The sequence below is a fragment of the Pinus tabuliformis genome, chromosome 5_2, assembly GCF_031772625.1.
Source record: "Pinus tabuliformis cultivar Carrire ecotype Pingquan chromosome 5_2, CPIR1, whole genome shotgun sequence".
In the NCBI taxonomy this organism is placed as follows: Eukaryota; Viridiplantae; Streptophyta; class Pinopsida; order Pinales; family Pinaceae; genus Pinus; species Pinus tabuliformis.
Window position 1 is genome coordinate 578778215 of NC_142306.1, and position 12969 is coordinate 578791183.

General features: G+C 35.7%; 1 pseudogene; it reads left to right on the forward strand.

Annotated features, from left to right (window-relative positions):
* The first annotated feature begins 7327 nt into the window (after window positions 1-7327).
* On the forward strand, window positions 7328-9379 carry LOC149160304 (pentatricopeptide repeat-containing protein At3g49170, chloroplastic pseudogene; annotated as a pseudogene).
* Window positions 9380-12969: the final 3590 nt, after the last annotated feature.

Sequence of the window (12969 nt, forward strand, 5' to 3'; positions counted from 1 at the left end):
AAAAGGTCGTTCAGGCATCCAATGGTCCAGAGGTGCACTAGTATGCACCATTAACAAATGTCTTGGATCAAGATTTGATTAAGTCCATAAAAACTTGGTCCAGGTTTTCATGGGTCATGGTTCCATGAGGCAATGGATATCTGACCATTCAACCATCTGTGGGTGTAGGAAGCAAACACCTTATGCTGAAATTCAGATACTATATCGAACAGATAAACAACTTAGCACAAATTTTGAAGCAAAGGTGGAACCCAAATAAACTCCAAGGTGTTATTTGGGCCATAAGGAATCCAATGGTGCAATGTTTCTACGAAGGGAAGTGGGGAACAAATACCATGTCCTCAGATTCATCTAGATGCAAGGTTTAAAGGTGTTATCCGACTAACTAGTCATTCAATGGCGCAGTCTAGTGTGAAGGGGAGTAAGCACTAGATGTTGGATCCTTGGATATGTGAAATTGCTTAAGGTTGTGGTTTTGGTCCAAAGACATGAAGAGTTTAGTTGTTGAGTTCCCTGGGCTAGTTGTTATTAAAGGAAAATTTAGCATTCATGTATCCACATTATAAAAAATTAATCACACCTACAAATGCCTAGACATTGGATACATTGGTGAAATTTCATTTTATTCTCTTGGTTCTAGGAACATGACATATGATTCGATAACTCAGATGCTAAGAGCTAAAAAATTGAGGTTTCAAGTGTGTAAAAAAGTTAAATCATTGAATTAAATGAATTTTAAGTTGAGGCCAAATTTTGAGTTATGTGGGTATAAAATAAAAATTAAACGATGTGTCTTGTGTTCTCATGATTATGAAGGTGAAACTACTACAATGGACAAGTAGTATTGTGGCAGTTCATGAGAGGGAGCAAAGATGTAGAAAATTTGTATAAGTTGAGTTCCTGCTGGGAAAAAAGAAGAGAAAGTGTGTGAACGAGAGTACTTGGGAGATATTGAAAATGTTAAATGTCATAAATTTGAAGCAGATATAAGATAGAGTGTGAAAAGATGAGTTTAGTAGATGATAAATGTGCGAATTGGTTGAGATTTGAAGCTATTGTGTACAAGAAAATTGTTGGTCTGGAGTGTTGAAGATTTATTTGTGTTCATGTGCATAATTATAAAGGAGCTATTGTGATATGAAGTAAATCCAATTGAATTAAATAATAAGAGCAAGTAGGTTCTTGTAGATTAGGGGATTGGAGTCTAATTTAGGTTGGTTCTTGTAAAGATCAAGGGGTTGGTTCCTACAAAAAGTGGGAGTTGGTGCTTCCAACAAGTGGGTTCTTGCAAAGAAAAGGGGGTTGGAGCCGCCTATAGGTTGGTGCCTACAAAATATAGTTTGAACTAAAGTTGGTGGTTGAATTTACATTAAAATTAAAAGAAGATTTGTGGTTTCTCCCATATGGGTTTGCACGTAAACATCCTATGTCCAATTCTTTATGTGATTGATTACTGTTGTATTATTGAATATGTTTTACTAGCTAAATAGTTGTTAAATTTTATATAATACTAGTTCACCCCCCCTCTCCCTCAGTATTATTTTGGTTTCCAACACATATTACAATAGGCATTATGCTCATCAATTTGGTTAACTATAAACTAATAAATTTAAAATCTACATGTTATAGACAACATTTGGAGGCTTCTCAAAATCCAAGTATCACCCAAGGTAAGAGAAAGAAATGAGGGATACCTATGCAAGCCCCACAAAAGAAATTACTTATATGTATAATAAATGCAAGACTAATTCCTCACTTCCTATGTTAGGCACTTGACCAAAGTAATGTGATTGGTTACAAAGCAGGGAAAGTAACAAAAGATTTTCAAATATAGCATTCAATGTATCAATTTAGTAGGATGCAATTCTAATCCAACCAAATAAGCTTTCAAGAATACAAATGATATATGTGGGGTGATGATGGCTATAGGTAAGCATGAATGTGTGAGTGGAGAAGGATAATTATGTGGTAAGGAAGGAAACAATGGTAAGACAAACTTTGTATACAATTTTTTACATAATCCTTTTGCAATTTCCAGGGGAGATTGCACCATATTCTTAGCATCTCCAAAACCATCAATACAAAGCAATGACATCATTTTTGGACTTGGCCATTTTTTATATCCAAAATTTATCTATCACATAGATGCTTTGATACTAGCAATAACATTTCATAGTACACCTGGCAAGATCAATTTTTAGCCTTTGACAATGCTACCTTACATATTTTGGGGAGTATAGAAATATAGTGGATTGTCTTTGAAAGTTTCTATAAATTTTTTTATGAATATGTATATGTTTAAATATTTTGTTTTATATTTTTTTTGAAGATCTTTTAGATAAATATGCAAGTTCAGTTAAGGAAAGAATGTAAATGAAGATAGAACACAATAGAGAGACAAATTTTCCGAATAGTAAGATGAATTTAGAGTCTAAGATGTCATAAGTTACTTTTTTGAGGGATAATATGTGGGGATAATAGATGTAAGGGGACGAAATAGAGAACTAGCAAATATAACTACTTTTGATTAATAAAGTATGTCAGTTTTTCTTATTGAAAAAAAAAACATTCCATAAGGTCATTGTGTGCTTATTATACTCAACATACATATGATATTTACATATATGTGCATGCATTGATGCCCTTAGTGCTAACAAATTGCTTTCTTAGATAATATTGGGAGGCGTGATTCATAAATAGTGAGTATAGGTTTGTATGAATAAGTTGAACCATAACAAAATAGTATATTGCCAAAAATCAAAGATGGGATGGAATGAAACTAAACATGATAAATTGAGTGAGCAAACCTTGTTGATGTGGTAACAAATACAAAAGAGTGTAAGAGTGTCAAAATACATTTAAAAAAATTGTGGGGTCAACTCATACTTTCTATCAAATGAGGTGACTTATGGGTATAATGGATATAATAAAAGTGAAATACATAGTCAACATAGATTCACCTACATAAACATAGGTTTTCTTGAAACCTTCACCTTCAAGCATGTTGAAGCTACATATGAGCAGAGAAGGGAATTTTTAATTTTTTTATAGAGAAACTTATTTTGTTAAGGTCACTTATGCATAAAGGAAAATATAGAAATTAAAATCTATGTAAATTTCTAGAGGGCTAAGGTAAATAATGAATTGAGTGAGAAAGGGAAGTAAAAAGAAATAAAGGTGACAAATAAAAACACAATAGAAAGTCAAGACTAGATTTCTAGGCACATAGACTTTCATATCAAAGAAAACTAAATCAATGAACAAAGTGCTACCTTTCTCACTATTGATAATCTCAAACAACAAATCCCAACTCACATTTTCAAATCTACCTTAACCCATAAGAAGAAGCCAATAGTTTTAAGGGCCATCCACTAAACCATTACTCTCACACAACTAAAAAAATAACCATGTTATTCATCAAATAAAGATATATGTTTATATAGAATGAAGTGAATTGTCACAATGCCAAAAGAACCACCCAAGCTACTCCTAGATAGCCTTCTTCAACACCATTCCCACTATTAAACAAAGATATATAACTCTATTTCTCCCAAGCCCATGGTTCAGTGACTATGCAAATTTACAATGGAGAAAAATAGGTCTAATGAGTTCATAACCTAGGTTAAAACAAACCAACCCCAAACACTCTATGTGCCTGTAAAGCAACCACCACCAACAAACTCAATAATGGTCTTCTATAGTAGGTAGATGAGATAGTGAAATGAATGAACCATTCACCATGCACGAAAACAAAAAACTCACTAACATGGAAAATCAAACCTTAGAACAAATGCATTACAACATAATGCACCTCAAACACCAAGAAATAATACACTAATCACCTATAAACAAACCCAACAATTACATACACACACACACAGACACACATTTATATATATTATTTTTATTTTTTTTCCTGAAGAAAAATCCATAATTTTATTCATAAAACAAAATTACATTATGCAGATGTTTGAAGCATTCAATCATACCAACCCAATCGACTGGTGCCCATAAAAACAATGTAAGAGAAAATAAAAACCAACTTAAAAAATTACATTGGGGCTAAGTGTATAATCATCTAACTACCCTTTTCTACATTTCTTTTTCTCTATTTTTCACCAAGCTCCTTGATTGGAATGGTGGTTACTATGGCCAATTGATTCTCTACCACCTTCGAAGAGCCCTATTTGTTTGATTTTGAACTCTCAGATGCATGGGGTCTTTTAGATCCTCCCTCCTCTTTTTCAGAGGGGGGATTTTCATTTTACCACACTAGAATTGTAGTTTCTTCTACTTCCATTGCTTGTGGGATTTGAATCATTATTCCCTTCTACTCAACCCCTCCATCCATATATATTCCTTGTGTTTTATGAGCTTCCATAAGATTCTCCATTATTTCTTTGTCCTCTTCTTTCGAGGAAAACTACTCTTGGAACTGCCAAACCTTTGGCTTTTGGGGTTGTTTCTTACTTCTTTTTGGATCTTTCTTTACTTGTGGGCACATATTTTGTAGATGTCCAATTTGAAGACAAATACGACATCAGAATGTCATATTTCAAAATCTAAAGAATGGGTCCACTAAAGACTACTATGAATTGGATGAATATGATCAGGTAAACCCTTATAAGGTCTACTTTTATGTAGATCCTACCAAAGGTAAAAATTCCCATTGTAGGTCTATCCGATCCACTTTTAAATCCTTCCCCAAAATGTTTCCAATTCCTTCTAGAATTTGGTGGTGCCAAAAAGGGAGGGCTAGGTTGCATAAGTTGACCCAAACTGGAAACTTCGAAACCACCATTGTATTGGCATTAAACCCTGGAAACCATGGGGTTATAAAAAGGCCCGCATTGCCCAAAAACCATGGACCCTCATTTAGGGCGAACTGCAAATCCTTCAAGGTATCAAATTATACAACAACAAAAACCCCTGGAGCACAACTAAATTTCACAATTTGAGGTCCAATTTGTAAATACCCATTGATGTAGATCTTCCAATTTTGGCCAAAACTGTTAAATCTGTAAATGATAGCTCGAGATTGGAGTGTTGAGAACCATTCAGTAACTTCTGGAATATCTATTGCCACTATCGAAGCCTAATTCATTTATTCCACGATGTAGGGTCCAGGGATATTGATGTTTAGATAAGATTTGTTTTATGTCTTGACCTTTCTCTTTAATGCATGCTTGAACAAAGTCGGCCCTTGGAGCTACTAGGACTAGGAAATCCCCCCTCAGCCGCAAATTTATGATGACTAAGGAATTTCATTCAATGTCGTAGTCTTGTGGCCGAAAGTCATCTTACAGAGATCTACTTGCATATAAGATTTTAAGGTTCCATCAGGATACCCAGTCCATTTTGGACCTTCTTCTTCAAATCATGCACCAAATTCACAGCCTGCACCCTTATGAGCACTGATCTCCCATCTAGGGTTTTCGATTTTTTTTTTGGAAAAAACCCTTCATTACCAAATCTGGTTGAAAAACCTCACAACTGGTCATGTTTTTCATTGAAACCCCTTCCATCAACAACTCCCACCACAGATGGGGGCATTAACACACTCTATGGGGGGAGAGAGGTTCATAGGGATCCTTGGAACCCTCACGCGAGCTTGCGGCACAAGGCACCATTGCGCATACACCAACAAACAAAACCGATGATGTAAGCCCATGGATCTACGTCTGTCATGCAAATCTAAGCGAAAATATATGCCTTGATCTCTATAACTTCACCAATCCATTGCTTCCATCGCTGCATGTGCACTTGAACAATTTTTTAAGCCATCCAGACTCGCATCCCTACCATCAGATTCCGTTGTGACTAGACACCTTAAACAATCAGGCTTACAACCGCATAGGATATGTTCTCCACCATCGCACCAACTTCAACTGTGATCTTCAAAGACCCTATCATTGGTGAAGTTCAAGCTTGCATCACAGTTCAAAACCCTAACTCCACCCTGATTACCATCAAACTTGCATCACAAATTAAAATCTTGACTCCACCCTAATCACCATCTTTCTTTCCTCATTTCTGAAACAATAAACAATAAATTACAATTCGGAAAAAATAAACCATACATCAAAACAAAACAAAACAAAACAAAAATAAATGAGAAAAATTAAACAATCCCCCAATAAAATACATGGCGCCAAATTCATCCAAACACCAAAATAATTATAGTCTAACAATTGCAAATCCTCTAATGCTGTTGCGAGTTCAGTCAATAACATCACTTTAGGGATGACCTTCACTTGCCAGCACCCCTTCCACTCAAGAACCAGTGCACGATGTCACGAATAAGTGTCCAATCATAATTTTGATTAACAATCTAAAAAACAATAATTTATAAACATATTTTGAACCCAGTGCGTATCCAGTGTAATAAAAAATGGCTAGGTCGGAGCCTCATAATCTCGATTAACAATCTGAAAAAACAATAATTTAATAAGCAAATTTTGAACTCGTTGCGTATCCTGTGCTAGATTAAAAATAGGTGGAGCCAATATTATCATGTGAAAAAACAATAATTTAATAAGCAAATTTTGAACTTGTTGCGTACCCTGTGCTGGATTAAAAATAGGTGGGAGCCAATATTATCTATGTCCTTCTATTCACATAATAAACCAATATAAAAAATAAAAATAAATTAAATTATATTTTAGCGTTAGTTATTTTACAGAGTTTTTTGTATTATCTAAAAATTTATGGTGAAATTTTAATTTGTGTTATTTAAATTAGTTTTTTGATTGTATATATAAAATTAGCATTTTCAAAACTGTATATATAGATTCAGTATTTTGGAAAATTGCAAAATACTTATATTATGCAAAAATTACTTACTATTACCTATTAAACTTGTGATTTCAATAAATTATTATTAAATTTTAGAAAAATTAAACCAAAAAATTCATTTAAAAACTTTAAAAAAATCTCACGTCAAGAACAATTGTATAACCAACCAGCAAAACTCTACAACAGTTGCAAAACCAACCAGCAAAACATGGACATCCTTGCGATCTACAATTCAATTTAGAACCACATTTTAACGCCATTTGCAATCGAATCCATGACTTGTGCAATAATATCATGGCCTCTTCCCAGAACCAACCAGACAACCCTAAATTCTGCTTTTTCCTCTTCCAAAGGCCATATTACTATTAGCCATTCTTCCAGTATTATTGGCTTCCCGGGAGCCACTGATCTCGGCATTCCTACTATCAATCATGGGAAAATACCAACAAGAAAAAACCAACAGGATCATATCGATGAAAACGTCACTCACATCCGTGCAAACTGTAAAGAAAAACCAGCGCAGAAAACAAACATGGAGTGCAATTTTCCGCCCAGTTCAGGGGCATATGCTCGGATTTTAAAGGGGTGCATTGAATCGAAAGCAGCGGAAAAAGGTCGGGAACTCCATGGCCACATAATTAAAGCCGGCTTTGAATCAGATGTATTTGTCTGCAACAATCTTCTCACCATGTATGCTAAATGTGGACATTTGGAGGATGCATGCCGAATGTTTGACAAAATCCCTGAACGAAACACAGTTTCGTGGACTGCAATGATGGCAGGATATGCGCAAAGTGGGAATGGGGAAGAAGCCCTAGAGCTCTTTTGTCAATTAAGAAGGGCTGGATTGAAAGTGGATCAGTTTTCTTTTGTAATTTCTCTGAGTGTATGCAGCAAAATAGCGGCTTGGGAGCAGGGAAAGCAGATTCATGCGCAGGTTGTGCAGAGTGGGTTTGAATCAGATGTTTATGTGGGTAGTGCCCTTATTGATGTTTATGTAAAATGCGGGAAGGTAGGAGATGCACGCAGAGTGTTTGATGAAATGCCAGAGAAAAATGTGGTGTCTTGGACATCAATCATTTCAGGATACGCTCAGAGTAATGGTGCCGATGAAGCCATCGAGCTCTTTAGACAGATGAAGTTAAAGGGTTTAGTGCCGAACCTGTTTACTTTCACCAGTGTCCTTCAGGCATGTGCAAACTTAGCTTCCCTGGAAGAGGGTAGGCAGGTTCATAACAGTATTATCAAAGCAGGTTTAGATTTTGATGTTGTGGGCAGTTCCCTTATTGATATGTATTCAAAATGTAAGAGTTTGAAGGACGCACGCCAAGTGTTTGATGAAATATCTAAGCGAAATCTGGTTTCATGGAATGTGATGATAGCAGGGTATGTTCAGAATGGGTACGGTGAGGAAACCCTGAAACTCTTTCGTAAAATGCTTTGGGTTGGGATAAAACCGGACAAGTTTACATTCACGGGTATTCTTAGTGCATGTGCAAACTTAGCATCCCTGGGATGTGGTGAGCCGGTACATGCTCTGATTATAAAAAATGGGATGAATGCTGATGTCTCGGTGGGTAATGCATTTGTTGATATGTATGCAAAATGTGGATGTCTGGCAGATGCGCACAAAATGTTTGAAGAAATGTGGGAAAAGGACGTTATCTCATGGAATGCAATCATTACAGGATATGCTCAGCATGGTTATGGCAAGAGGGGTCTCGCACTCTTTCAACAAATGCAACAGGAAGGCATAGAACCCAACCATATCACTTTTGTTAGTGTTCTCTCTGCGTGCAGTCGAGTAGGTCTAGTTGATGAAGGTCACCATTATTTTGATTCTATGTATAGGGATCATGGAATTGCACCCAGTATTGAACACTATGCTTGCATGATTGATCTCTTAGGCCGTGCTGGGCAACTGGGCGCAGCAAATGTCCTTGTCAATTTAATGCCATTCAAGCCGAATGCTTTTGTGTTGAGAAACTTGCTTGGTGCATGCAGAATCCATGGCAAAATAGACTTAGCAAAACACGTGGCAGAAGGCATTATTGAGTTGGAACCACATGACTCAGCAGCATATGTGGTTCTGTCGAATATTTACGCTGCAGCTGGCATTTGGGATAATGTAGGAAAGGTGAGAAAATTGATGAAAGACCGGGGGGTGAGAAAAGAGTCAGGTTGTAGCTGGATTGAGGTCAAGAACAAGGTGCATAAATTTGTTGCAAGAGATAGATCACATCCACAAACTGAGGAGATATACAAAAAACTCGAAGAACTGACCAGGGAATTAAAGGCAATAGATTATGAGCCTGACACAAGCTTTGTGCTGCATGATGTGGAGATGGAACAGAAGGAAGAATTTCTATGTCAGCACAGTGAAAAGTTGGCCATTGCTTTTGGGCTGATCAGCACACAACCGGGGATGCATATGCGAATCATGAAAAACCTTCGCATTTGTGGTGATTGTCATACATTCATGAAGTTTGTCTCTAACTTTACGATGCGAGAACTTGTTATGAGAGATGCCAGTCGCTTCCATCATTTCAAAGATGGTGTTTGTTCTTGTGGGGATTATTGGTGATGTGGATCAAACAAGCCGCAATCTTATGTCTGTAGCAATTATGGTTTCTCATAGCAAACAGATGGTTGTTTTATTATCTGTTTGAAACCCGTTTCACATCAAATGGATGTATGAGGAGTTCTTTGTTTGTGAGACAAGGAATGCCCTCCAAGCAACAATTTGATAGGAGATGTACATAGCCTACTCTCTTCTGATTTGAACCAGTGACCTCCTCAAAGGAGGAAACAGATGTTCTACTGTTTGGTCTTAGTATAAAAAAAAAACTTCAAAATCATTATCAGTAGTCAGATTTTGAACCAATTTTGCCATGGCTCAAATGCTGAAATACTCGTTATACACATAGTGTAGGTCAAAGTTTGAGGCACCTTCGTTTTGGGAACTCCCACGTGTCAGATGACTATCACCTTACGGTGGACACATGAAAACGCTAGGTTCAAAATGCAAAGCATGTTTTGTTTAGTTTTGTGCTCAAGACACAATCATTCTAATTCAATGCCATATCTTCACGTGTGCTTTGGGCTTGAGCCTTGAACCAAGGGTTGATCATCTGCACTAAGCTGGTTATTACAGCTTTAGAAGGAGAAGCCTGAAACATCATTATAAAGATCCAGATTCTAAACCATATTTTTTTGTTGAAATGTTGAGATACTCATTGTGTTCTGAATAATATATATATATATATATATATATAAAATAATATAAATATAAATAATAATCATAAGTCGTAATAAAGATTAATTAATTAGTATTAAAGAACCATATTACTTGCCTAATTATATAAGCAAGCCCTCACTCTTATTTGTATTCATCTCACTTGTATTCAAATATTCTTATATAATATATTATCCGTCCTATCATGGATATTTATACATTTCAGATCTTATGAAGTAGTTTGCTACGTATATGAATTTTGTTCGTTACATTGAGATTAGAGCATTTCTCTAAGTGTACGAACTTTGTTTGTTACATTGGTATCAGATTTGTTCGATCCTCTGGCTGCTCAACTACTGCACAGAGCCAGTCTGACCTAGGCCTTTGGCCATTGAAATTCGTCAACCTTGTTGCTGTTGAAGCGTTTCGCTACATGGTTTGGAGATTTTCCATTACACCTTTGACCACTAAAAAAAACATTATATATATAGAAAAATATCCTTAAAAAAACTATATATATATATATATATATATATATATATATATATATATATAAGAGTATATATACATTTATAAAGTGAAAATAGTAATAATAATAATAATAATTTTTGTCAGACGTTAGCCGACGCCGACGAGACTTTCACAACCATCCCTTGTCCCGCCAAATAATGTTGAACCCTGTTACACGTCAATTTGTCGCCAGGACACTTGATCAGTTTATGGATATTTTTACCATCCGTGAACATGTTGAAACCAGCTCCCTTAGAAATCCAACAACTCAAAATATGTTAAAGTACATGAAAAGTTTGGGTCAAATAGCTCTCACACCTTGTTAAGTTCCACCTGCGCCGATTTCTCTAGCGTTTTTCGCGCATGCGCTGAAATTGACTCTGAGAACAGCGCAGAGATGGGCTATGTCTGTAACTATAAATCCATGCAGGTGAATTCTAGAAAGTAAAAATAAAAAGTGCATTCTAGAAACATAGTTGGTCGAATATTTCCAAACTGAAAGCTTCCAAGTGATGACTATTCAAACTATAACCCTCATAGGATGCATCTCGATCCCTTTTCTCATGGAAACCTAATCCTTCATTAAATGAGATTCATGCTTTTCTTCGGGATTTGAAACTTGCCCCTCTTTGATCTATAAACGGACTAGAGGGCTGAGGGGTGAAAGAGGTCAAAATTGAGAGAATACAAACTTATGTTGTTAGTTTGAGATTGGAGAGCTTGTTATCTAAAGAGGAGATTGTAGGCATTTGGGAGGGACCTCACGACATCAAGGCAAAGGTTATAAGGCTCCTCTTATCTTCTGATTAATATAAATGAGCACTTTCTCCCCTTGCTTTTGTCTTTTGTGGATGATGAATAGTTTGCAATTGTTTATTATGTTCATTAAGGCAAGTTCAATACCTAATTTCTTTGATCACGAGGCTAAGTTGTTTGAATTATTATATCACATGTGCTTTTGATCTTTTTTATGGTTTATGTTTGCAGGTTTTACCAAACATTGAAGCACTGCATCAAGTCACAACCAGGGATCTTCATTAGGCATTTCGTGAAACCGGTAAGAGGTCTATCCATTAGCTAGACTGTTTGTAATTCTAACAAGTTCAACTTAGGGAAAGAGTCAATTCATTGGCATGATTGTTTCTAGTTTCCATTTAGGATCTAGGGAGGTCGCTCTTGTCCACAAGAGGGATTGTCTGTTGTAACAAATTGGCGACCATATTGGGAACATCTCTGTTCTCGTCTTTTTCCTTAGCCTCGCTTTTTTATTTTTCTAATTTACCCAGATCCGAGTCTTCATAAATTAATGGCCTTTTAGATTTGATTGGTTGATTTTCGAATTTTTTTATTTTTTCTTCAAGTTTTCCTCCTCGCGCTATTTCTGTTTGTACACAGAGCGCATCTTTGCGCCCTTTTTGCCGTAGCAACTGAGCGCATGCGCTCTGTTGCCCACTGGAAACACGCGTAGGCCTTGAATTTTTTTGAAAATTTCGTTGTAGCTTCAACCTAGACCTGAATTTGTCTTTCTGAAAGTGTCATTTTATTTGTTTGGATTGTGTGTTGTCTTTTCTGAACTCGGTTGATTGCTTTGTTGATGATTTTTTGAAGATTAGGTCCTTATGGAAGAATTCCTTAGGGTTTTGACTTGTTGATTTGCTGATTGATCAAAACAAGTTTGATTGTCTTTTTGTGAGTGATATTCTTATTTTGTTCTATCAAATACATTGGCTAAGCTTTAAAAATTGTTTATTTGTAGCCAAAATCACTTTGAATTACAAATTAGGGTTTCTGAAGACCACCTTCTTTTGTGAAAGAATCATGGTTATTTTTGCTTGATAAAAGGAGTTATTGCTTTCATCTTGGGAAAATTTTCGCGATTGCACTGTTATTGTCATCAAATCAAAGCATTCATAGGAGACTATGTCTTTTCTCCATTTTCTTGATTGATTTATGTATGCTTGAAAGTTTCAAGTGATAAGACGAAAAGAGTGTTTTAATTTATTTTTGATAATTAGGGAAATTTGAAATTAGTTTGTTGACTGCGTTTTTCATTACAAAATAGTGAAATTGGTTGTTTTGGGAAAAGTGGAAAAGTTGTGAGTTGTTGCATTTTATTTATGAAAAATCAAAGAAAACTCTTTCTTTTCTCTAAATAGAATTTCATCGAAATTGAAAGTTGCTTTTGCATTTTAGAGTGCATTAAGATTTCGAGTTATGTCACAACATCATAAGTTTCACCTTCGTCACCCATTAAGTAAAAGAACAACTTAATAATACAATGTTAATTAAAATTCACATAGAATTTTATATTTTTTAGGGTTGTTTTCGCCCACAATAGCTTAAGTGTAAGGCTTTGGAATAGGGAAGGAAGTAAACTTTTCAAAGCTACAAATAGAGAATAGAATCTTGAGTTAGGGATTGAAAATCAA